The 24,065-nt window shown below is 36.3% G+C and overlaps 1 pseudogene; it reads right to left on the reverse strand.

Annotated features, from left to right (window-relative positions):
* Positions 1–15,275: 15,275 nt before the first annotated feature.
* Positions 15,276–16,385, reverse strand: LOC101329612 (hsc70-interacting protein pseudogene; annotated as a pseudogene).
* Positions 16,386–24,065: the final 7,680 nt, after the last annotated feature.

A 24,065-nucleotide genomic window follows, 5' to 3' on the forward strand; every position in this document is an offset into this window, starting at 1 on the left:
TTTGATTATTTTAGTTGGACACAGGGTCTTTATTTCGTTTTTTTTTCTTGATTCTCCTTTGGTTTATTTTTTTGCTTTTCTCTTATGTTTACTTTTAGACTATGTTACCTGGAATTTCCAAATACAGGTTCCTATTTGGCTCAGCAGTGGATCTTCATGTTCTTCCTGTCTCAGAAGGCTTCCCAATTCCAGTAAAATGGATTATTTGCTAATTTATTTCCCCTACACAAAATTAGCATGGCTATCCAAAGTTGACTCAGACATATAGCTGACCAATTATTAGTTTTTATCAATAATCAAGATCTGGGTTTGTTCAGCAATTAGGTATAGGTAATTTATGGACCAAGTCTGATATTTAGCAAAATTTTGAAAATAGATTCAGAAAATAAAAAATTATGTTAGTATAAGAGCAATGATGAATTAATCCATTAACACTTCAACAATCCAAAGTTGTGCACTGCTAGCATTATGGAACACTATAGATTAATTGAAATTTAAAGGTATTAGAGTAATTAAGTAGGTAAATGTTGGTTATTGCTTTTGAAAAGGAAGGGAGATATTATGGTTTGACAATATATTTTTGCAATAAAGAATGTACTCTGTTTTTAACTGAATAAAATATTAGTAATTTTGCTTCTATAAATGGATGTTGTTAAATTATATGTGAATAAAGAAATATATAAGATAGTTTAGAGAAAAAATAAAATGTATAGGACTTAACCTATTAACAAATGATAAAAATAGACCCATGCATCATGTAGTACATATGTTTTATTTTTAGGCCAGTTTCTTCAAATCAATTCTGGTCAATAAGTTATTTGTTTTATGGGCCCATTTAAAATATCTCAAAGCATTCAGTGCATTAGAATATTTTTTCTTTATTTTAGTCTTTTACCCTAAATAGTATACTCTTCTAAAAGGGAAGCACATTTTTCTGATTTGTATTAAATACAAGGAAAACTTTTCCAAATATAGATTTTTTTTTTCCTTGTAAACCCAAGTGAATGAGAAATCTGCTAGTGAGATTTACTATTCCAACTATGGAATACAATTTCAATGGCTAACTTGATGATGACAGAAACTTATAAAGAAATTTTGGGGATGTTCCTTCTATGATTACTTTTCATTAATTTTTTAAAGTCTGGTTGAAGGCATTTCATGTGTATATTCATCATATCCTGTGTTCTATTGCCCCAATTGCAGTTTTGTGGCAGAATTTGCACTGTCATCAGAGTATTGAGCCATCAATGACTAGGTCTCATGGTTTTGGTTAACTGCATCACAATGATCACATTGACTGAAAATTTAAAACATAACCCTGCTTGTTTAAATATTCTGGTAGGGGTTGAATATGTTATAGCAGACAAGAAAATCAGCATGTTCAGGCAGTGACTAATGACAATGAATTAATAGGGAAATACTAGTTTTACATATCGAAAGTGGAGAAATATTTTAAGAAGCTCATGTTCTAAGGTCCCTTTTAAACATCAGAATTTGAATGCCTGAGTTGAGAATCTAATCTTCATTGTATGGGGATGTGGTAAAGTGAAATATGTATCAGTTTTAGGTTAAGAAAAACCTGGGTTTGAATTCTGACACTGCTACATTTTGGATTAGTTTTCTGACTATAAGTTAAAAATCTAAGTATCCACCTAATTTTATTGAGAGAGCTCAACAAAACAATATACATAAGAAAATGTAACATATGTTCTCAACACACAATGTCAAGCATCATTATATGGATGTTTATTATGGTTATTTGATATGACATGATCTATAAACCACTGTTATTAAGATCAAAATAAGTCCTGTAGGTTATTGATTCCAAAACCTATTTTCCTAAATCCTAAATGTCTCCATACCTCCCGTTGTGTTTTAAAATGAGTAGAATAAATGACTCTACATCTCTAAATTTGAGAATTCCCTTATATTTTTGTAATACTGAAATGTTCATTAAATACTTGGATACCTGCTGAAATTGCCATTCATTTTGTAACAAATTCTCCACTAAGACTATTACCATTCAGAAGCACAGAAAATTTTAGCCCATTTTCAATTATCTCTGTATGTTGACTAGGATCTCAGGTGAAATATGAATGTTCACAAACTCATCAACAGAAAATGTACTTCCTGAACCAAAGTGAGAGTGAAATGCAAGTTTTAGTTTATCCCATTCACAAATCACTGAAATTTGAAATCCTTTAGAAAATTGCATATAACTAAAGCACACCTCCCAGTTTAGTAACTTTTCCACCTGATCGAAGGGATGCAACATAAACTAAAAAGGGCTTCAGTGTCTTTGGGCCTTAGCTTTAAGGGGGAGTGGGAGGGAAGTAGGGGCAGGGACAGAGAGATTTTGTGTTGAAGAAGTTTCCGTAAAAAAGGCATGCCCTCTCATTTCACAAGTTTATAGAGAAAAAAAAAATGTGCTGTAGAAATAAATTATTAATAAAATTGATCTTTTATATGGCAAAATAAGTCTATGATGTAGTCCACTTTGGTTCCCCCGAACAATTGTTTTAAGCTAGCTCTGCTTAACATCCTGGGTGGGGACTGGGGAGAGGGGAAAAGAGGCAGAATTATCACCTCTCCTAGGAGTACTGGAAAAATACTCCATCTACCATTGTTCATAAACAACACATGGGTGACATGTCTGTGAATGTCAACGCTTCCTTTGATGTATAGCCATATAACCTAATATGCCAGATATCTAGAAGAAAATAATACATCACTATTAGTTGAAATAAATTTAAGTTAAAAAATCAATCACACCATTTACTATGTTGGAAAAGCACTTATTTAACAAACTGTATTATTTTTCACCCAATATTCTTGTGTATCATATAGGATTATAAGCAGTGTGGCCCACGGACTAGCAGCAGTATCTGGGAGTCTTAGAAAGGCAGAATCTCGAGTTCTACCTCAGAGCAACTCAATTGGAGTCTATGACTTAGCATGATCCCCAGTGTACTGCTTGCTCCTTCAAATTCAAGAAGTACTAAGATAAAGAATCTCAAAGCTACTGTGAGTGTAAGAATCTAGTCAATAGCATCCACCCAATCCAGACTGTAATGAACCTGAAATGGTCCACTCACTATTTTATTTTTTTAATACCCTTGTATGTTGAGGTGTTACATATAAACTACAAAGTGGACAAATTCTAGTTGCACAACTTAATAAATATCTACACATACATAACTATGGTTCTTTCTCCTCCACATTTACTTTATTTAGCTTCTACTCTTCATCCTCTATGGCTGGGGGAAGGTACATAGCCTTGAAGACTGCTACTTTCTTTAGAATTCTGGATTTCAACCTTACTTGGACCTTCAGTATTGCATGGAAATTCTTGCCTTCATCTTTATTCAGTTTAATCCTCTATTTTCTCAACAGGTATTTCAAACTTTAGTAACCATCTTCAGGGCTTTTTCATGTCTATTTTCTTTTTTCCTTTTAGTGGATGACCATTTCCCTTACTGAACCAAGAAGAGTGGGGCAATCTGATGGGAACTTTCTTATCTCTTGCTTGACCCATTACTAGCCCCCCAAATTTAGAAACAATATCCACATCCACCCTTCACTACTCACTTCTCTCCTGGTGTCTTCTCAGTGATAAGTGATTTGGCTTCATCAGTTTATTCCCTTTCCCCCTTTAACTACTATATTGATTTATTCTCCTATATATCATATACATATATATATGTAAAATTGGGCCCCCCAATTAGAAAGAAAATGCAAAATTTTCCCTTAACTGTGTCACCCTCTAGTTTCTACACTACCTTTCTCCTTCATTTCATTCTCAAGTTTCTTGAGCCTCTTGACTCATCTCATGGTTTCCATTTCTGCATCTGTTATTCGCTCTTCAGCTGTGAGTGTACTTTTCCCCCACTCCTCCACTGAAACAATTCTTGCCAATATCATCAGTGACTTTTGTCAAATCCAGTGGATACCTTTTTTTGGCTTTGTCACTCAATTTCTAATTGAAGTTTTCTAAACAATTTCTTCTCTTGTCAAGAGTTATAATTTGCTTCTCATACCTCAAAATTAAGTTATGCTTTTACCATCTGTAAAAAGTAAGGTGATAAATGCTAGTGCATATCTCATTGGTGTTATTGAATTTGTGTATAGTTCTTTTTGTTTTTAGTGTATAGCAATCACACAAAATAATATTTTTCAAACATAGTAGTTCCTTTCTGCCTTAACCCCATAAACCTGGTTTGGTTCATTAATTTTTAACTTATGAAGGCAGTGAAATGATTATTTGTAAATGACTACACTAACAAACACTATGGAATAGAATCTATATGTAGCCTGCTATGCCAAAAACAGTTGCATAATTATGGATATTCTATACATAGTAAGGTTCTAATACAGACCTCCCATTTTCCATCTTCCCATCTAAGAAATTGTTCAAAATCTTTACCATATATTGCAATGAAATTGCCTCTCTTCTTGTATTGCTTGAAGTTTTCTTCAGATTCTTTTCTATGTTTCCATACGTCCTTATGACGATTCAAAATGATGAAAAGAACAATCTAGATATATATGTACCTAATTATAGCTTTACCATATATAAAAAATAGAACTAAAAGGAGAACTAAAAGGTATATATATATACCATATATAAAAAATAGAACTAAAAGGAGAGACATCTACAATTTAGGTTAGAAATTTTAAAACATCTTTATGTGAGTCACATAGGCACAAAATCAATAAAGATATTGAATATTAAAATTGTTTCCATATATTGAAGATTACATATTCTTTTTGAGTATAAATGGGATATATGAATATATTAAATTTGATGATATTCTGTACCATAAAGTAAGTAGCAATAAATATCAAAGCACTAAAATCACACAGAGTATATTCTTTATCAGTTAAGCTCAGATTAATACTTTTTTTTTTCTTTTTGCAGTACGCTGGCCTCTCACTGTTGTAGCCTCTCCCGTTGCGGAACACAGGCTCCGGACGCGCAGGCTCAGCGGCTATGGCTCACGGGCCCAGCCGCTCCACGGCATGTGGGATCTTCCCGGACCGGGGCACGAACCCGTGTCCCCTGCATCGGCAGGCGGACTCTCAACCACTGCGCCACCAGGGAAGCCCCAGATTAATACATTTTGTAAACCCAGATAAAGGCCTATATAATCAATATAATGAATAAAAAAGTGGTATCATTGCAAATTTTATTAGCATTATATAGATAATAATAGAATGTTATAAATGTCTTTAAGCCACAGATTTTGCAAATTTATGTAAACTTGACAAATATCTAGAAAATATAAGATTTACCATAACTGACATGAAAAAAGTAGAGTATCAACTCCATTGAAGCACTCAAATCCTTAATTTAAAAACTTCCCAACAAAAACTCCAAGCCACTGGTGAAATACTTCAAATACTAAATAATATATAAATGCAATTTACCCAAAATATCCTAGAAAGTAAGATGAAGAAGAAGAAAAATAAAGACTTCCCAACTTATTTTACTAAATCAGATTTCCTTGGCATCAAAATTTGAAAGATTATAAATATGGATAATTTATCTCTCTCACAAACATAGATATAAAAATTCTAAGCAAAATGTTAGCAAACTAAATCCAGCACTATATAAAAGGAGAATACATTACAGAAATGTAAAATTTATTCTAATAAAGCATCATTGGTTTAACATTGTAAAAAATCAATTAATTTACCACATTAGGGCTTCCCTGGTGGCGCAGTGGTTGAGAGTCTGTCTGCCGATGCAGGGGACATGGGTTCGTGCCCCGGTCCGGGAAGATCCCACGTGCCTTGGAGCGGCTGGGCCCGTGAGCCATGGCCGCTGAGCCTGTGTGTCTGGAGCCTGTGTGTCCGGAGCCTGTGCTCTGCAACGGGAGAGGCCACAACAGTGAGAGGCCCACGTACCGCAAAAAAAAAAAAAAAAAAAAAAAAAAAAAAAAAAAAAAAATTTACCACATTAGTGAATAAGCAAAAGTATATGATTATCCTAATAGAAGCAGAAAAATAACTTGCGGTAATTCAATACTTTTTCATAATAAAAGCTTTTAGAGGGCTTCCCTGGTGGCGCAGTGGTTGGGAGTCCGCCTGCCAATGCAGGGGGATATGGATTCGTGCCCTGGTCTGGGAGGATCCCACATACCGCGGAGCAGCTGGGCCTGTGGGCCATGGCCACTGGGCCTGCGCGTCCGGAGCCTGTGCTCTGCAACGGGAGAGGCCACAGCAGTGAGAGGCCCACATACCGCAAAAAACAAGAACAACAACAACAACAAAAAGCTTTTAGCAATCTAGGAACTAGAAGGGAATGTTCTTAGTCTGAAAAAGGGCATAGTCAGGGAGGAAGAAAATTTTCTCTCCCCTTCTGTGTTCTTCTGGCCAACATAAGACAGATTAAAAGAAGCAAAATCAAATAATTTAATAACATGTATACTTGAAAGACACAGAAAAACTGAGTAACTTGTCAAAATGGCCAAAGCGCTCAACTGAAATGTCATCTTCAACTAAAGACAAAAGAAGATGTCAGGAGTAGTGGTTTGTGACTTCAAAATGGAGGAAGACAATTGACATGGAGATGGAAAAGCAAATGTTTGGTAAATAAATGTTTGCTGGACCATGCAGAGACAATGGGACACAGAGAGGAATTTTAACAGACTTTGCTATGTTCCTACTTGTCTACACACGCAGTTCATACTACATACTATTGTTATCTATGATGATAGCTCCCTTCCTGGAACAGGTCCTCTATTTACATTCTTTTAGATGTTAGGGGGAAAGTCAAAGTTTCTTCCTGAGTCTTCCTTGATTGATTTCAGCTTGAAGTACTCCACATACCAAAGAGGCATTTTTTGGTTGGCAAGTTTTGCTCCCCTATTGTATCTACAAAAATGCTACACAAATATCATATTTCATGTTTAGATATTGTATCATATCTCTGAAATCAGAAACTAGATAGAAATACTGGTCACCACCACTTTTATTCAGCTTTGTATTGAAGATCCTAACTAGTACAATTAGACAAGAAAAATAACTGTGTAAGAATAGGAAAAATAATTAAGCTTCTAATTTTTGTTTTTAGAAGATGACCTGATTGTATTTATAGAAAAGTCCAAAAAAAATCTAAGGATAAACTATTAGAGTTAATATCTGAGTCTTAGAATATTACTGGCTTGCATAACACTACCAGAAAAATCAATTGTATTCCTCTACATTGAGAGCAACCATTTAGAAAACATTTAAAAAATATGTTTAATTCACAATGGCCTGAGAAAATAACAAATACACTGTAATAACTCTAACAAAAGATGTGAGATTTTTATTTAGAAAATTATATAATACTACTGAGATAAATTAAAAAGACTCAAATCAATCAAAATTTAACATGCTAATTATTGGAAGACTCAATATTATGAAGATGTTTGTGTAAGGCCAACTGGCCCGAGGCAGGGGAACACAATCAGATTCACAGGTTGCCTCAGACCGAAATTCTCCAGACCACCCAGTTCCAGGAACTGACCTGGAGACTTTGAACCCGGACCAGCCTTCCCGCCTTTCGAGGGGCGGGACTAACGGTTCCCCAGGATACCCGAAAAGACCACCAAATAAGGAATACCCTGCGCCCTCCCAGATTCACCACACCCCTTTCCCTTCTTCCCCTATAAAATCTTGCCCAACCCTCGCCCGGGTGCGACTTCTCTGGCCCCTTTCTCTCGGACCAGTGAACCTCGCCCGGGAGCGCTCCCTAATAAAGCTCACTTGAAGCTTTCCTCTGTTTCGCGGTGCCGTTTGTTAAGATCTGACCTTACAGTTTGTTCTACCAAAATTGATCTACAGATTCAAAACAATCCCCATTAAAATTCATAAGGTGATTTTGTCAGTAATTGAGGTGATTCTAAAATGTATATACAAATGCAAAGACAATCTTATAGAAAAAATTGGAGTACTTACAGTAACAGATAAAAGGTTTATTACAACACTCCAAAAATTAGGACATTGTGGTATTGGTACAAATATAGTAATAGAACAGAACAAAAAGGGCATTAAACAATACTTGATTTAACATAAAAACAGCACTGAAGAACAGTATGGATATGTCAGTTTTATTCAAAAAGTGGTCCTGGGTCAATGGGATATATGTGTGAAATAAAATGAATCTTTACTTCTCCATTATGGCCTACCCAAAACCAGTTGGCAGATTGTGAGAGAATATATTCAAGATTTCAGGGGTAGACAAAGATTTCTTAAATACTAACATAAAAACTTCTGAGCTTAAAATCTGTGTCAAACAATTTACTAAAATAAAATAAAAAATTTTGTTGATCACAATCAAGTCATAAAACAGTGGAAATTTTACATAGTACATATAATCAACAGAAAACGTGTATCCAGTATACATAAAGAGCTCCCACCAAATCAATAAAAGATACTGATAGCCCAGTGAAAAATAGGCAAAAGAAATGAATAAGCACTTTACAAATGAAGTTATCCAAAAGACCATAAACATATTAAGGGTCCTCAAGCTCATCAGGGAAATGCAAATTATAATCACAGTGAGACACTACTACTTATCAGAATGGCTAAAATGAAAAAGATTGACAAGTTGATAAAGATGTGGTATGCCTGGGTTATCATAGACTGCCTGGGATGTAAATTGGTACAACTATTTAGGAAAGCTTTTTCATAAAGATACAGTATGACCCAGCAATTCCATTCGTAAGCAAATATCCACAATACATTCTTATATATTTTCACCAAAAGATAAGAACCAAAAATGTGTTTCTCAAAAAAGGATGAAACTTGAATCTATGGTTTCTGAATCACAATCTATATCCAAATACCTTCAATTAGAGATTACATTTGCTTCAATCTGAAAAGTCACACTGAAGGAAAAAAGTAAGAGGGAAGAGATATGGGAACATATGTATATGTATAACTGATCCACTTTGTTATAAAGCAGAAACTAACACACCATTGTAAAGCAATTATACCCCAATAAAGATGTTAAAAAAAAAAAAAGAGTAGCAAAAGACTTCAGCTAGACATCAAATGTCATTAAAAATCAGAAAGTGCATACTGGCAACTGTAGTTCCCCTTTGCCCAATATTTTTCATTCTCACCTCTGAATACTATTAAACAAGCCTAATTCTAGACCTTTAATAATGTTCACCAGCTAGCACCACATGTGCCAAAAAGACATGCTAATGGCTCTTTAAATACAAGCCTATTTAAGGCACTATTTAATGGACTAGTCAAATTGATTTCTCGGCAGTTCCCAGAGTGTTATTACCAAAGTTTTGCCTGTGAAAACAGTCTGTGTTGTATCCTCTCAGAAGAACACATCCTTTACCCAGGCCTCAAATTATTCCCACAAAGATTCAAGGAATGTGAGCTCCTAGCTAAAAAATAAATTACAAAACTTTCTGCACAGGGAGCTTGGCCTTGTAGAAATTGCCACCACAGTCATGAGAAAGAGAGAGAGAGACACATAGTCCAAATTCAAGTCTAGATCGCGTGGTTTGTGGAGCTGAGTCACAGGACCATACCCTAGCTGGGAAAGCCAGAATGTTCAGCTTTTCCGAGGAGAGATGATCTTGACTCCCACCAAGGCTTTCAAGGTAAATGATTACCAAAATATTGCAAATGTCTAATAAAAAATGTGATATCCCTCCTGAATCTCAATTCTGCCTCTGGTTTACTGCTTTACCACATACATGGGCCCTGACAAATTATTGCCAAGCCTCTTTTCAATACATGGATTAATTTTACTTGTCCATAAAGATCTTGGAACTGTGGCACACTCTTGTTTCTCTTTTTATCTCTCTCTATTTCTTTGTTAAAAAATCTTCTCTAATCCACCATTTACCCAGTGGGTATGAGAATGAGGCATAATATTTTAGCCTATTGATTAGTAGCTATGTAACTTTGAAAACGTCAATGGCATGAATCTTATATATTTGATTGACTGCTATGTAATTGGTGAAAATAAATCTGAAGAAAATAAGCTGGCTAAATTAAACACACACAAAAATGAAACCAACCAGGAGAAGTTTTTAAACAATGTGCATAAGGAAATTTTCATCCCTTATAACCCAAAATTGAAAATTGTTTTAAGGACTGATTTAAAACACTTCGAATGTGTTTATTCAGTTTGGCTACAGCTAATGTGCTGTATCTGTATGAGTAAGTTTGAAATTTCAAAAGCTATGAAGAGCGTGGACTAAAATTGCAAATGTGTTCAATGTAAGTGTCCTTCTCAACTGACCATTCATGGACAACTTGAAGTTCGTGTCACATTAGCCCTACAAATTTCCGGTGAAATTCAGGCTTATTGGAGTTTTTTGTTTGTTTTTGGTTTAGTTTTGTTTTCTAGTAAATAACTTGTGCTTTGCTAGGCTTGGTTTAAAGAATCAGATTGCAAGAGTCTGTAATATTGTTGAGGTGACCTTTGGCACATTTGTCTTCTATATTTGGTTTAATGTGTCAAAAATGTAAAATCATTCCCTTCATAACTTACTTTTTATTGTTTCAAAACACCACAAACAATCATAGTTTCTATATAATTTCTCCCTTCGTATGGAAGAAAAATGCATAGAAAGTTCTTGAAATATCAGACAGCATAAATTGTACTGCTCCAAAATGAGATGTCATGTCCATATCAACAGCCAGCTTTTACCTGATATTTCTGACCTCCTCTCTCTGTACCCAGTTAGCTGCCATAGGTGCTACAAACAGCATAATTTGACAACAACCTTTTGTATTGAATAAGGAAAATAAGTACAATTATACACAATGAATGTGTGAGTTAATTTCTTCTACAGTCATTAACTACATGGAAAATATTCAATCAGTTTTGGTAAACACAGGCAAATGCAAACACTGTCTTACGTTTTTCTTTAAATGAGGCTGTCGTTACCTATCTTAACTAGCTTTTCATGAGACAGTTATTAAGATGTTTGTATGGAATCTGCTTGTAGGTAATGCAAGATTAACAACATTTCCAAAAGTATAGAAGAAATTTTCATTCGTATATTATTGTTTCAAGAGTAGCAGATGTTACAAAATTTCAGAACTTGCAATTCAGCTGATCACTTACTACTTCCTCATTCAAAAATTAATTAATTAGTAGTTTTAATATTTTAGACCAGCAAGTATTGCTGTAGTCTGAAAAGACTTTACATGATGTCACCTTTAAAAAATCTGATTGCTGTTATCTGATTATACCAGGCAAAAATTGGGGAACCTTTGAATTTTTTCCCTCTCTGAGAACAGAATTAATGTTTTTATTATGATAAAGTAGAGATAAGGAAACAAGGTTCATGAGTTTTCAAGGCTCATCTTTTATTTAATCTGTCAAAACACCTCTTAGTTGGAACAGAAATCAAGTAGTAACTATTGTAAAAAGCATTGCATCAGGATGGAGAAACCATGCTGTTCTGCTGCTCCTTTGGCTAAGGATTATTTTTTTGATCCAGTTGGAGGCTCTGGAGAGAGTGAGCTATGGTAGACTCATTAAAGAAGATTATAGCAGTCCAACTTGGAAAATGAAGTAGAGCTTTATTGCCAGCTGGAGATGAAAGATATTTCTAGTTCTTACGGCAATCAAAATTCAGAAACAGTAAAACAAAAAATGTAGAACTGGTAGACTATTTTACCATTGGAAACTAGTAGAAAAATTTCCTTTTACTGGAGAGGCTGCATTTTCTTGATAATTTAGCAAATGATTTTCCCCTAACAATTGTCAACACATCACTGTAGCCCAGGAAAATCTTGATCCAGCTGAAGTCCATCCATATTTCTACACCCTCTTGGCCTGTGTCATAGTAAGGACTTCCATCACTAAAATGGCACATATTCAGCTTAAATGCTCCCATCTCTAGTTTTACACAGTCCACCCTGGGCATTGTTTTTATGTTTATTATAGAACTTTTTTTTTCAAGCTTACATGTATTCTGTGTACATATTTGCTTTCTCGTCTTATCTGTATTCTTTGCCCCAACATACGGCCCCCAGTATATAAACTTCTTGAATATGAAGTGATCCTATTCATAACTTTTTTTTTAAATCACTGAACATGTTGCTTTTACACAGCAATACTTAGTAAAAGTGTATTGAATAAAAGGAGATATGCATACATACATGAATAAATGAATAGGTGAATCTAATCATATGTGTCCTTTTTGTGTTAAGAGAGATCAAATAGACTGCAAATATAGACATCAGTATGTTCGTCATGGTAGCATTTGATTACTACTTAAATGTATTTATTCTTAGTATGTTTGGTTTATTAAATAAATTTATTAACAGGAATGTTCCAGGAGAGTCACTGTTTAGGATCCTCACATAAGTTACCAGGAAAAATAAATTTACATGAAGTCATAAGATTTCATAAGTTAACATTGGTAAAGCGCTTAAAAAAGTGCCTGACACATAGCAAGTACTAGACAAGAGCTTATTAAATGAAATAGATCACTAAGGGATCTCTGTGCTCACTGAAGAAGTAGTCTGGGCTTCCCTGGTGGCGCAGTGGTTGAGATTCCGCCTGCCAATGCAGGCGACGCGGGTTTGTGCCCCTTTCTGGGAAGATCCCACATGCGCGGAGCAGCTAGGCCCGTGAGCCATGGCCGCTGAGCCTGCGTGTCCGGAACCTGTGCTCCGCAACGGGAGAGGCCACAACAGTGAGAGGCCCGCGTACCGCAAAAAAAAAAAAAAAAAAAAAAAAAAAAGAAATAGTCTGCATATACTCTTGTGTACACAATCAAGAATGATAAAAGAAAAACACAAATAACACAGAGTAGATTCCCTATCATGCAAAAATAACAAACATAATTTTACTTTATGTTCAATAAATGTATGTTGCACTGAAATAATTTTGCAAAATTTGTTTGTTTGTTTTTTTTTTTTAGCCACACCATGAGGCATGTGGGATTTCAGTTCCCAACCAGAGATCAAACCCATGCCCCCTGCAGTGGAAGCGCGGAGTGTTAACCACTGGACTGCCAGGGAAGTCCCAGAAATTTGTTTTTTTAATTGAGGTATAGTTGATGTACAATATTATGTAAGTTTCAGGTGTACTACATAGTGATTCACAATTTTTAAATGTTATACTTCATTTATAGTTATTATAAAATATTGGTTATAGTCCTATATTGTACAATAGATCCTTGTAGCTTATTTATTTTATATGTAGTATTTTGTATCTCTTAATCCCCTACCCCTATCTTGCCCCCCCTCCCATCCTTTTCCCCACTGGTAACCACTAATTTTTCTCTATATCTGTGAGTCTGATTCTTTTTTGTTATATTTATTAGTTTGTTTTCTTTCTTTCTTTTTTTTTGTTTGAAGACATACTTTGTATTAACTTAAAAGTCTAAAAAGCACAGGATACATTTTCAGACCAATTTTACTTTTACCTATTTATGGTAATATGTGCAATGTTAGAAGGTACTTAGGTAATGTGTAAATCAAATGAAAAATCCAGAAGCAGCTGGTCCTGAATTACAGCACACACTGGAAACTTTGAGGAGAACACATATTAACAAAAAGAACACCAGCAAGCTCAAACTCATGTTTTAATGTTGAGTATTTTTAAAGGGTTTTAAAAAGCATACTCAATCAGCATACAGCTTTTTCTCACTTAACAGATGCATTTCTATTTGCTTGTGTACAGCAAAGTGTAAAAACTTGAATCAACTTACTTATGATTTCAGAAATGTATTCCATGGAATTTACTTCACTGCTCCTACCATTGATTCTTCAAATAAGCAAAGTACAGAGGCTCTCATCCCTTGAAATTGCTTTTAAACTAGCACTTTTTACATTGAAAGATAATAAGTAGAAACCTAGCAATTCCTGGTACAGTGCCTGGACTTAGCCTCATTTAATATAAGAATTGTATGTACAACAGAAAACTTATCATTTTCTTTATCCTTGGAGGAGAGGGAAGGAATAAGGAGAGGTGGGGACATGGCTGCAGTATTTAAGAGCTGAATAGAACAATGCATCTTTCATAATGCTGACAACTCCACAATGAAGAAACACCATGAATCTCATCAATTTTTTTAGTTCATGCTGGATTAGGAATTTAGGTTCCCCTCTTTGTGTATCAATTAATTCAAACTTCTCCAAAAATTAATACTACAAGATAAACTCTAACTGCCGTAGGTATTTCCTAAGTAGGAGACCAAACACCAAAGGGAATCCTTTCTTCCAACATCTTTTGGTATGTTAAGATTTCACCAAAGAGGAAATCTAACAATTAAATATGAAATCTCTTGGCCAAGTAAGAAACTACAGCTATTATGGGTATTACCCTACGTAGCCACTATTTGTATTACATATTAAATTAAACCCAGCATTAATTATGCTGTGAATGATGATAGCAGTGATGATCCTAGTGAAAAAGCATCATCTTTAGCCCAAGAAGAGTAAGAGGAAAAAAAATGTGAAAATAAGTAGAAAGCAGACAAAGAGTTGGGCAACTTGTGATCTGAAAAGAACATTTTAAACATAGAAATACAAAAAGAAAAGTATTCCCTTATTTCCCATATGTGGTAATATGAAACATTTATTTTAGATATCAGATAAGAACAGAGCTAAGTAATCTGATTTTACTGCAGCAGTGTAAAAGTCATCCCTTCACCACAGTGTAAGATTTAAATTCATCTGCACAAGGGTACACATTATATAAAATGCAGTAAGATTACTGCTGCCCTGCCAAGTACTTCCAGTCCCTACCCAGGTCCTACTGAAATACTGGTGGTCCCAATAGTTTCATGGAAGCAAATCATTAAAAATAATAATAATAAAGCAATTAAAAAGATAAATCAAAATGCTTCAGTAACCATATATCCAGCTCAAACTTTATCTATTTAAATGTTACATTTGCCTCCCACTAATAAATCTTATTTCACTCAAACTTGAACAATAAATCTTCCATACTGAAGTATCTTCCTTGCCTAATTAATTCAAAGGAAAAAACCAAAATGATTAGTAAAGAAAAATGTAGGGATTAACACACCCTTTTAATTTGTTTTAAATATTTTTAAGGTTTAAATTTTGTAATTTCTAGTAAGAATACATTATCTGAATGAATACCCTAATGGAAAACCACTGTAAAATGTTTCAGCTGCCTTTGGGGCAGAGGGGTAGAGATTATCTTCAAAGCACCCCAGCTTTCTTCATGAGAAGGTCAGAGGTACACTGGTTTGTGTTATTATGACATCCATGAGGTGATCTAAGTTGCTTTTCCTTCAGCAGGGGCTTTATTTGTCAGCAGGGCATTATGCTTGACTTCCAAATTTGGCCGACAATTTACTGATGAGATTCATAACTTTTGGATTGCTCTGATATTTTGACATATTTGCCAGGTTCTGAGCCACATCCTGGAAGGCCACCATAACTTCTGGATCCTGCATGCCTGCAAGAACCTCTGGATCACTAAGAATTTCATTGAGCCCAGGCATTCCTGCCATTCCAGGCATGCCCCCTCCCATTCTAGGCATTCCTCCAGGAAAATTACCAGGCATTCTGCCAGGAAAGCCGCCTGGAAAAGAGCCATACTGAGCTCCTGACTGTTGTCTGGCTTCTTCCTCCCTCTGGGCTCTCTCATGTTCTTCCCCAGCATTCTTGACCCTTTCTATTCTTTCTTTGATCTCTTGCTCTTCACGTTTTCGCTCATACTTTCTCTGATGTTCAGCAATTTTCTGGGCCCTTGGTTGAACTTCTTTCAGCATTGCACTAGCATCTTCATCATAATCCAGTTTACAGGCAAGGGCAAGATCATAGGCAGCTTCTTCCCAATGGCTCAAAAGTCTGTGTGCTTTCCCTCGCCACTTGTATGGCTGAGCAGAATCAGGATTTATTTCAATAGCTCTGTCACAGTCTCGGATGGCAGCATTTGGCTTCTGTAATTTGATGAAGACACTTGCTGTCTTGGCATACAGAATGGCCAAACGAGGATTTAGCTTGATGGCATCTGTGAACAAGTCAATGGCTTTCTGTAGTTCACCAACATTTAGGGCATCAATGGCAGCCACGTTTTTATCATTTGCCTGATCCATCATCTCCTCAGTTATCTCTACATTTTCATCTCCCATTTCTTGAGGGGCATCAGTGCCTGGTTCAAGCACACCTTCATTGTCAATTTCTAGATCACTTTCCTCACTTGATGGTTCGTCTGTCTTTATGTTTTCCTCCACCTTCTTACTATCTGTTTTTTCTTCCTTGGTATTTTCTTCCAATTTAGTTTTATGAGTAGCAGGTGGTATTTTACCCCCCATACTCTCCACCCACTCCCTCAGGAAGTGCATTTCCTCGGTGTGCAGAACACTCGTGTCCTGCTTGCACATTTTCACGAAGGCTTGAACCTTGCTCACTTTGCTGGTGACCATGGTCCGGAAGCAGCAGGAGACAGCAGGAGGCGGTGAGTGTGTGGACGCTGCGGCCCCATCCCAGGCCCAGGCGCTAGCTCAGCGTGACCGCGTAAAGGGCAGTTTGTTTTCTTTTTTAGATTCCACATATAAGTGATATCATACTGAACTAATTCTGTAAAATTAGTTTTAAAAGATCCAAAACCAGACCTGGAAAAGTCTAGTCTAGAAGCTTCTGCTTTGATCTGTAGTTTTACTTCCTTATTAAACTTTCTTTTCTTCATGGCAGCTATGCATTACAGTGGTTATTCAGTAAATGTTCAAAGGAAGTAACAATTAGATCCTCCACTTATATATATTCTTATAGAAGACCACTCATCTTTTGACATCTCTCAACTTCCTGTCCAACTTTACGTACCACTTGAATCCTTCACCTTCTAGACGTTTTGCTGCATCAGAGCAGGTAATTCCTGACCCTTAAAAAACCACGTGAATTACTTTTTCTTTTTTATCTTTTGTTGCCAGACCCAGTGTTCATGCATTAGAAGAGCTAGCTAAGCAGATTGCCTTACCCTGGGCTGAGCTCCTGAGAACACTTAGAATCACATGGGGTGGGAAAGGGAACACAACAAGATGCCCGTCAAGAACAGAATTGCACTCAAGGGTAATTGCAAAGGGTCAGTAAAGAAGAATTCCTGTAATGGTCAAGCTGAAGAGATAATTGTAAGCCACAAACAAGAAACAAATGAGATGTAAAGAGCAGGATAGTTAATGGAGGACCATGTGAGGAAAATGTAAGACTGAATGAGGGAAGAAGTTTCATTAATTTGCTTTTAACAAATTGGTATTGCTAGAGTTGAAATGGATGCTTCAAATTCGTCAAAGCTACTAGGTTAGTGTAGACTCTTCTAAAATACACAGTAAGTCCAGAAAATAAAAGACATTTATTTATTTATTTTTAATTTAGTTTCCTCATTTTCTTTTTTAAAATTTAATTTAATTTTTTATACAGCAGGTTATCTATTTTATACATATTAATGTATGTAAGTCAATCCCAATCTCTGAGTTCACCCCCACCCCCACTTTTCTCCCTTCCCATACTTTTGTTCTATACATCTGTGTCTCTATTTCTGCCTTGCAAACTGGTTCATCTGTACCATTTTTCTAGATTCCACATATATGTGTTAATACATGATGCTTGTTTTTCTCTTTCTGACTTACTTTACTCTGTATGACAGTCTCTAGGTCCATCCACATCTCTACAAAGGACCCAATTTCATTCCTCTTTATGGCTGAGTAATACTCCATTGTATATATGTGCCACATCTTCTTTATCCATTCATCTGTCTATGGACACTTAGGTTGCTTCCATGTCCTGGCTATTGTAAATAGTGCTGCAATGAACATTGGGGTGCATGTGTCTTTTTGAATTATGGTTTTGTATGGGTATATGCCCAGTAGTGTGATTGCTGGGTCATATAGTAATTCTATTTGTAGCTTTTTAAGGAACCTCCATACTTTTCTCCATAGTGGCTGTATCAATTTACATTCCCATCAACAGTGCAAGAGGGTTCCCTTTTCTCCACAACCTTTCCAGCATTTATTGTTTGTAGAGTTTTTGATGATGGCCATTCTGACTTGTGTGAGGTGATACCTCATTGTAGTTTTGATTTGCATTTCTCTAATGATTAGTGATGTTGAACATCCTTTCATGTGTTTGTGGCCAATCTGTATATCTTCTTTGGAGACATGTCTGTTTAGGTCTTCTGCCCATTTTTGGATTGGGTTGTTTGTTTTTTTGATATTGAGCTGCTTGTAAATTTTGGAGATTAATCCTTTGTCAGTTGCTTCATTTGCAGACACTTTCTCCCATTCTGAGGGTTGTCTTTTCATCTTGTTTATGGTTTCCTTTGCTGTGCAAAAGCTTTTAAGTTTAATTAGGGTCCCATTTGTTTATTTTTTGTTTTTATTTCCATTAATCTAGGAGGTGGGTCAAAAAGGATCTTGTTGTGATTTATGTCAAAGTGTTCTTCCTATATTTCCCTCTAAGAGCTTTATAGTGTCCAGTCTTACATTTAGGTCTTTAATCCATTTTGAGTTTATTTTTGTGTATGGTGTTATGGAGTGTTCTAACTTCATTCTTTTACATGTAGCTGTCATGTATTCTTTTACATGTAGCTTTCCCAGGACCACTTATTGACGAGACTGTCTTTTCTCCATTGTATATCCTTGCCTCCTCTGTCATAGATTAGTTGACCATAGGTGCATGGGTTTATCTCTGGGCTTTCTATCCTGTTCCATTGATCTTTATTTCTGTTTTTGTGCCAGAACAAAGTTGTCTTGATTACTGTAGCTTTCTAGTATAGTCTGAAGTTGGGGAGTCTGATTCCTCCAGCTCCATTTTCTTTCTCAGAGTTACTCTGGCTATTCGGGGTCTTTTGTGTTTCCATATGAATTGTAAAATATTTTGTTCTAATTCTGTGAAGAATGTCATTGGTAATTTCATAGGAATTACATTGAATCTGTAGATTGCTTGGGGTAGTATAGACATTTTCACAATGTTGACTCTTCTAATCCAAGAACATGGTATATCTCTCCATCTGTTTGTGTCATCTTTGATTTCTTTCATCAGTGTCTTACAGTTTTCTGAGTACAGGTCTTTTATCTCCTTAGGTAGGTTTATTCCTAGGTATTTTATTCTTTCTGCTGCAATGGTGAATGGGATTATTTCCTTAAATTCTTTTTCTGATCTTTCATTGTTAGTGTATAGGAATGCAAGAGATATATGTGCATTAATTTTGTATCCTAAAATTTTACCAAATTCATTGATTAGCTCTAGCAGCTTTCTGGTAGCATTTTTAGGATTATCTATGTACAGTGTCATGTTATCTGCAAACAGTGACAGTTTTAGTTCTTCTTTTCCGATTTGTATTCCTTTTATTTCCTTGTCTTCTCTGATTGCCATGGCTAGGACTTCCAAAACTATGTTGAATAATAGTGGTGAGAGTCGACATCCTTGTCTTGTTCCTGATCTTAGAGGAAATGCTTTCAGTTTTTTACCATTGAGAATGATGTTTGCTATGGGTTTGTTGTATATGGCCTTTGTTTTGTTAAGGTAGTTTCCCTCTATGCCCACATTCTGGAGAGTTTTTTATCATAAATGGGTGTTGAATTTTGTCAAAAGCTTTTTCTGCATCTATTGAGATGATCATATGGCTTTTATTCTTCAATTTGTTAATATGGTATATCACATTGATTGATTTGCGTATATTGAAGAATCTTTGCATCCCTGGAATAAATCCCACTTGAGCATGGTGTATGATCCTTTTAATGTGCTGTTGGATTCTGTTTGCTAGTATTTTATTGAGGATTTTTGAATCTATATTCATCAGTGATGTTTGTCTGTAATTTTTTTTTTTTCTGCAGTGTCTTTGTCTGGTTTTGGTATCAGGGTGATGGTGGCCTCACAGAATGAGTATGGGAGTGTTCCTTCCTCTGAAATTTTTTGCAAGAGTTTGAGAAGGATGGTTGTTAGCTCATCTCTAAATGTTTGATAGAATTCACCTGTGAAGACATCTGGTCCTGGACTTTTGTTCATTGGAAAAATTTTAATCACAGTTTCAATTTCATTACTTGTGATTGGTCTGTTCATATTTTCTGTTTCTTTCTGGTTCAGTCTTGGAAGGTTATACCTGTCTAAGAAATTGTCCATTTCTTCCAGGTTGTACATTTTATTGGCATAGAGTTGCTTGTACTAGTCTCTTATGGTGCTTTGTATTTCTGCAGTGCCCGTTGTAACTTCTCCTTTTTCATTTCTAATTTTATTGATTTGAGTCCTCTCCCCCTTTTTTTTGATGAGTCTGGATAAAGGTTTATCAATTTTGTTTATCTTCTCAAAGAACCAGCTTTTAGTTTTGTTGATCTTTGCTATTGTTTTCTTTGTTTCTATTTCATTTATTTCTGCTGTGATCTTTATGGTTTCTTTCCTTCTACTAACTTTGGGTTTTGTTTGTTCTTCTTTCTATAATTACTTTAGGTGTAAGGTTAGATTGTTTACTTGAGATTTTTCTTGTTTCTTGAGGTAGGATTGTATTGCTATAAACTTCCCTCTTAGAACTGCTTTTGCTGCATCCCATAGATTTTGGATCATCGTGTTTTTGTTGTCATTTGTCTCTAGGTATTTTCTTATTTCCTCTTTGATTTCTTCAGTTATCTCTTGGTTATTTAGTGACATATTATTTAGCCTCCATGTGTTTGCTTGTTTTGCATTTTTTTCCCCTGTAATTGATTTCTAATCTCATAGCTTTGTGGTTGGAAAAGATGCTTGATATGATTTCAAGTTTCTTAAATTTACCAAGGCTTGATTTGTGACCCAAGATGTGATCTATCCTGGAGAATGTTCCATATGCACTTGAGAAGTTTAATCTGCTGGTTTTGGATGGAATGTCCTATAAATATCAATTAAATCTCTCTGGTCTGTTGTGTCATTTAAAGCTTGTGTTTCCTTATTAATTTTCTGTCTGGATGATCTGTCCATTGGTGTAAGTGAGGTGTTAAAGTCCCCCACTATTATTGTGGTACTGTTTGTTTCCTCTTTTATAGCTGTTAGCATTTGCCTTATGTATTGAGCTGATCTTATATATTTATAATTGTTATATCTTCTTGGATTGATCCCTTGATCATTATGCAGTGTCCTTCCTTGTCTCTTGTAACATTCTTTATTTTAAAGTCTATTTTATCTGATATGAGTATTGCTGCTCCAGCTTTCTTTTGATTTCCATTTGCATGGAATATCTTTTTCCATCCTCTCACTTTCAGTCAGTGTGTGTCCCTAGGTCTGAAGTGGGTCTCTTTTAGACAGCATATATATAGGTCTTTATTTTGTATCCATTCAATGAGCCTATGTCCTTTGGTTGGAGCATTTAATACATTTACTTTGAAGATAATTTTCTATATGTATATTCTTATTACCATTTTCTTAATTGTTTTGGGTTTGATTTTGTAGGTCCTTTTCTCCTCTTGTGTTTTCCACTTAGAGAAGTTCTGTTAGCATTTTTTGTTGAGCTGGTTTGGTGTGTTAAATTCTCTTAGCTTTTGCTTATCTGTAAAGCTTTTGATTTCTCTGCCAAATCTGAATGAGATCTTTGCAGGGTAGAGTAATTTTGCTTGTAGGTTCTTCCCTTTCATTAGTTTAAATATATCATGCCATTCACCTCTGGCTTATAGAGTTTCTGCTGAGAAATCAACTGTTAACCTTATGGGAGTTCCCTTGTATGTTATTTGTCATTTTTCCCTTGTGGCTTTTAATAATTTTTCTTTGTCTTTAATTTTTGTCAATTTGATTACTATGTGTCTTGGCATGTTTCTCCTTGGGTTTATCCTACCTGGGACTCTCTGCACTTCCTGGACTTGGCTGGCTATTTCCTTTCTCATGTTAAGGAAGTTTTCAACTATAATCTCTTCAAATATTTTCTCAGGTCCTTTCTCTCTCTCTTCTCCTTCTGGGACCCCTATAATGCGAATGTTGGTGAATTTAATGTTGTCCCAGAGGTCTCTTAGTCTGTCTTCATTTCTTTTCATTCTTTTTTCTTTATCCTGTTCTGTGGCAGTCAATTCCACTATTCTGTCTTCCAGGTCACTTATCTGTTCTTCTGCCTCAGTTATTCTGCTATTGATTCCTTCTAGTGTATTTTTCATTTCAGTTATTGTATTGTTCATCTCTGTTTATTTGTTCTTTAATTCTTCTAGGTCTTTGTTAAACATTTCTTGCATCTTCTCAATCTTTGCCTCCATTCTTTTTCCGAGGTCCTGAATCATCTTCACTATCATTATTCTGAATTCTTTTTCTGGAAGGTTGCCTATCTCCACTTCATTTAGTTGTTTTCCTGGGGTTTTATCTTGTTCTTTCATCTGGTACATAGTCCTCTGCCTTTTTATTTTGTCTATTTTTGTGGTTTTTGTTCCAGAGGCTGCAGGATTGTAGTTCTTCTTGCTTCTGCAGTCTGCCCTCTGGTGGATGAGGCTATCTAAGAAGCTTGTGCAAGCTTCCTGATAGGAGGGACTGGTGGTGGGTAGAGCTGGGTGTTTCTCTGTTGGGCAGAGCTCAGTAAAACTTTAATCCACTTGTCTGCTGATGGGTGAGGCTGAGTTCCCTCCCTGTTGGTTGTTTGGCCTGAAGTAACCCATCACTGGAGGTTACAGGCTCTTTGGTGGGGCTAGTGGTGGACTCCGGGAAGGCTCATACCAAGGAGTACTTCCCAGAACCCCTGCTCCCAGTGTCCTGTCCCCACAGTGAGCAGCAGCTACCCCCCACCTCTGCAGAAGACCCACCCACACTTGCAGGTAGGTCTGGTTTAGTCTGCTACAGGGTCACTGCTCCTTCCCCTGGGTCCTGAGGTGCACACTACTTTGTGTGTGCCCTCCAAGAGTGACTGTTTCCCCAGTCCTGTCGAAGACCTGCAATCAAATCCTGCTAGCCTTCAAAGTCTGATTCTCCAGGAATTCCTCCTCCCATTGCCAGAACCCCAGGTTGGGAAGCCTGATGTTGGGCTCATAAACTTCACTCCAGTGGGTGGACTTCTGTGGTATAATCATTCTCCAGTTTGTGAGTCACCTACCCAGCACTTATGTGATTTGATTTTATTGTGATTGTGCCCCTCCTACCGTCTCATTGTGGCTTCTCCTTTGTCTTTGGATGTGGGGTATCTTTTTTGGTGAGTTCCAGTGTCTTCCCATTGATGATTGTTCAGCAGTTAGTCATGATTCCAGTGCTCTCACAAGAGGGAGTGAGTGCATGTCCTTCTACTCTGCCATCTTGGACCCATCTCCCAAGAGGCACTTATTAAAAGCAAAAAATTATTCAATATCCTTTATGTGCCATGTTTTGAATATGTGTATACGAATGAACAAAATGGAGCCCTTAAAAAGTTTACACTCTAGCCATACAACAAAAAATAATTATATAAATGCAGGGCACAATGAAATCACACAGCAGGGATAATTAAACATATGCTGGGAGTTTAATCAATGTGGATTTACCTAGGGAAGTGATATTTAGGATGAAATCTAACTATCCTCTTTAGCCCAACTAAGTCCCCATAGCTACTTGACAATATTTATATTAATCTCTAATTAGATGTTTGTTGCATTTCCTGTAGCAATCAATCAAAAATGTTTCTCGGGCTTCCCCAGTGGCGCAGTGGTTGAGAGTCCACCTGCTGATGCAGGGGACACAGGATCGTGCCCCGGTCTGGGAAGATCCCACATGCCATGGAGTGGCTGGACCCGTGAGCCATGGCCGCAGAGCCTGCGCGTCCGGAGCCTGTGCTCCGCAACGGGAGAGTCCACAACAGTGAGAGGCCCACTTATCACAAAAAAAAAAAAAAAAAAAAGTTTCTCACTCACCCTAAGGGGGTTTCCATCTTTCTCCACACTCTCTATTCTTGTGAATATCTCTTCCACAACTGTTATGGGTGAAGGATCCTCCAGCATAGAGGCCTCCTAGGTGTTCTTTTTAATTTGATCATAACACTTGGCTACCTTCATCTGTTTCTCCTTGTAGCCCCCAGCTTCAAAAGGATTTGGCCTCTTTTTTAGTCCAAGGTGAAACTTTCTACATAAGTCTCATTCTTTCCTACATTAATCAGGACCTGGTTCTAGCAATTGTTTGCTCCTTCTCTTTCTCCATCAATTACAATCTTT

Source organism: Tursiops truncatus, chromosome 1 (assembly GCF_011762595.2).
Source record: "Tursiops truncatus isolate mTurTru1 chromosome 1, mTurTru1.mat.Y, whole genome shotgun sequence".
Taxonomy (NCBI): Eukaryota; Metazoa; Chordata; class Mammalia; order Artiodactyla; family Delphinidae; genus Tursiops; species Tursiops truncatus.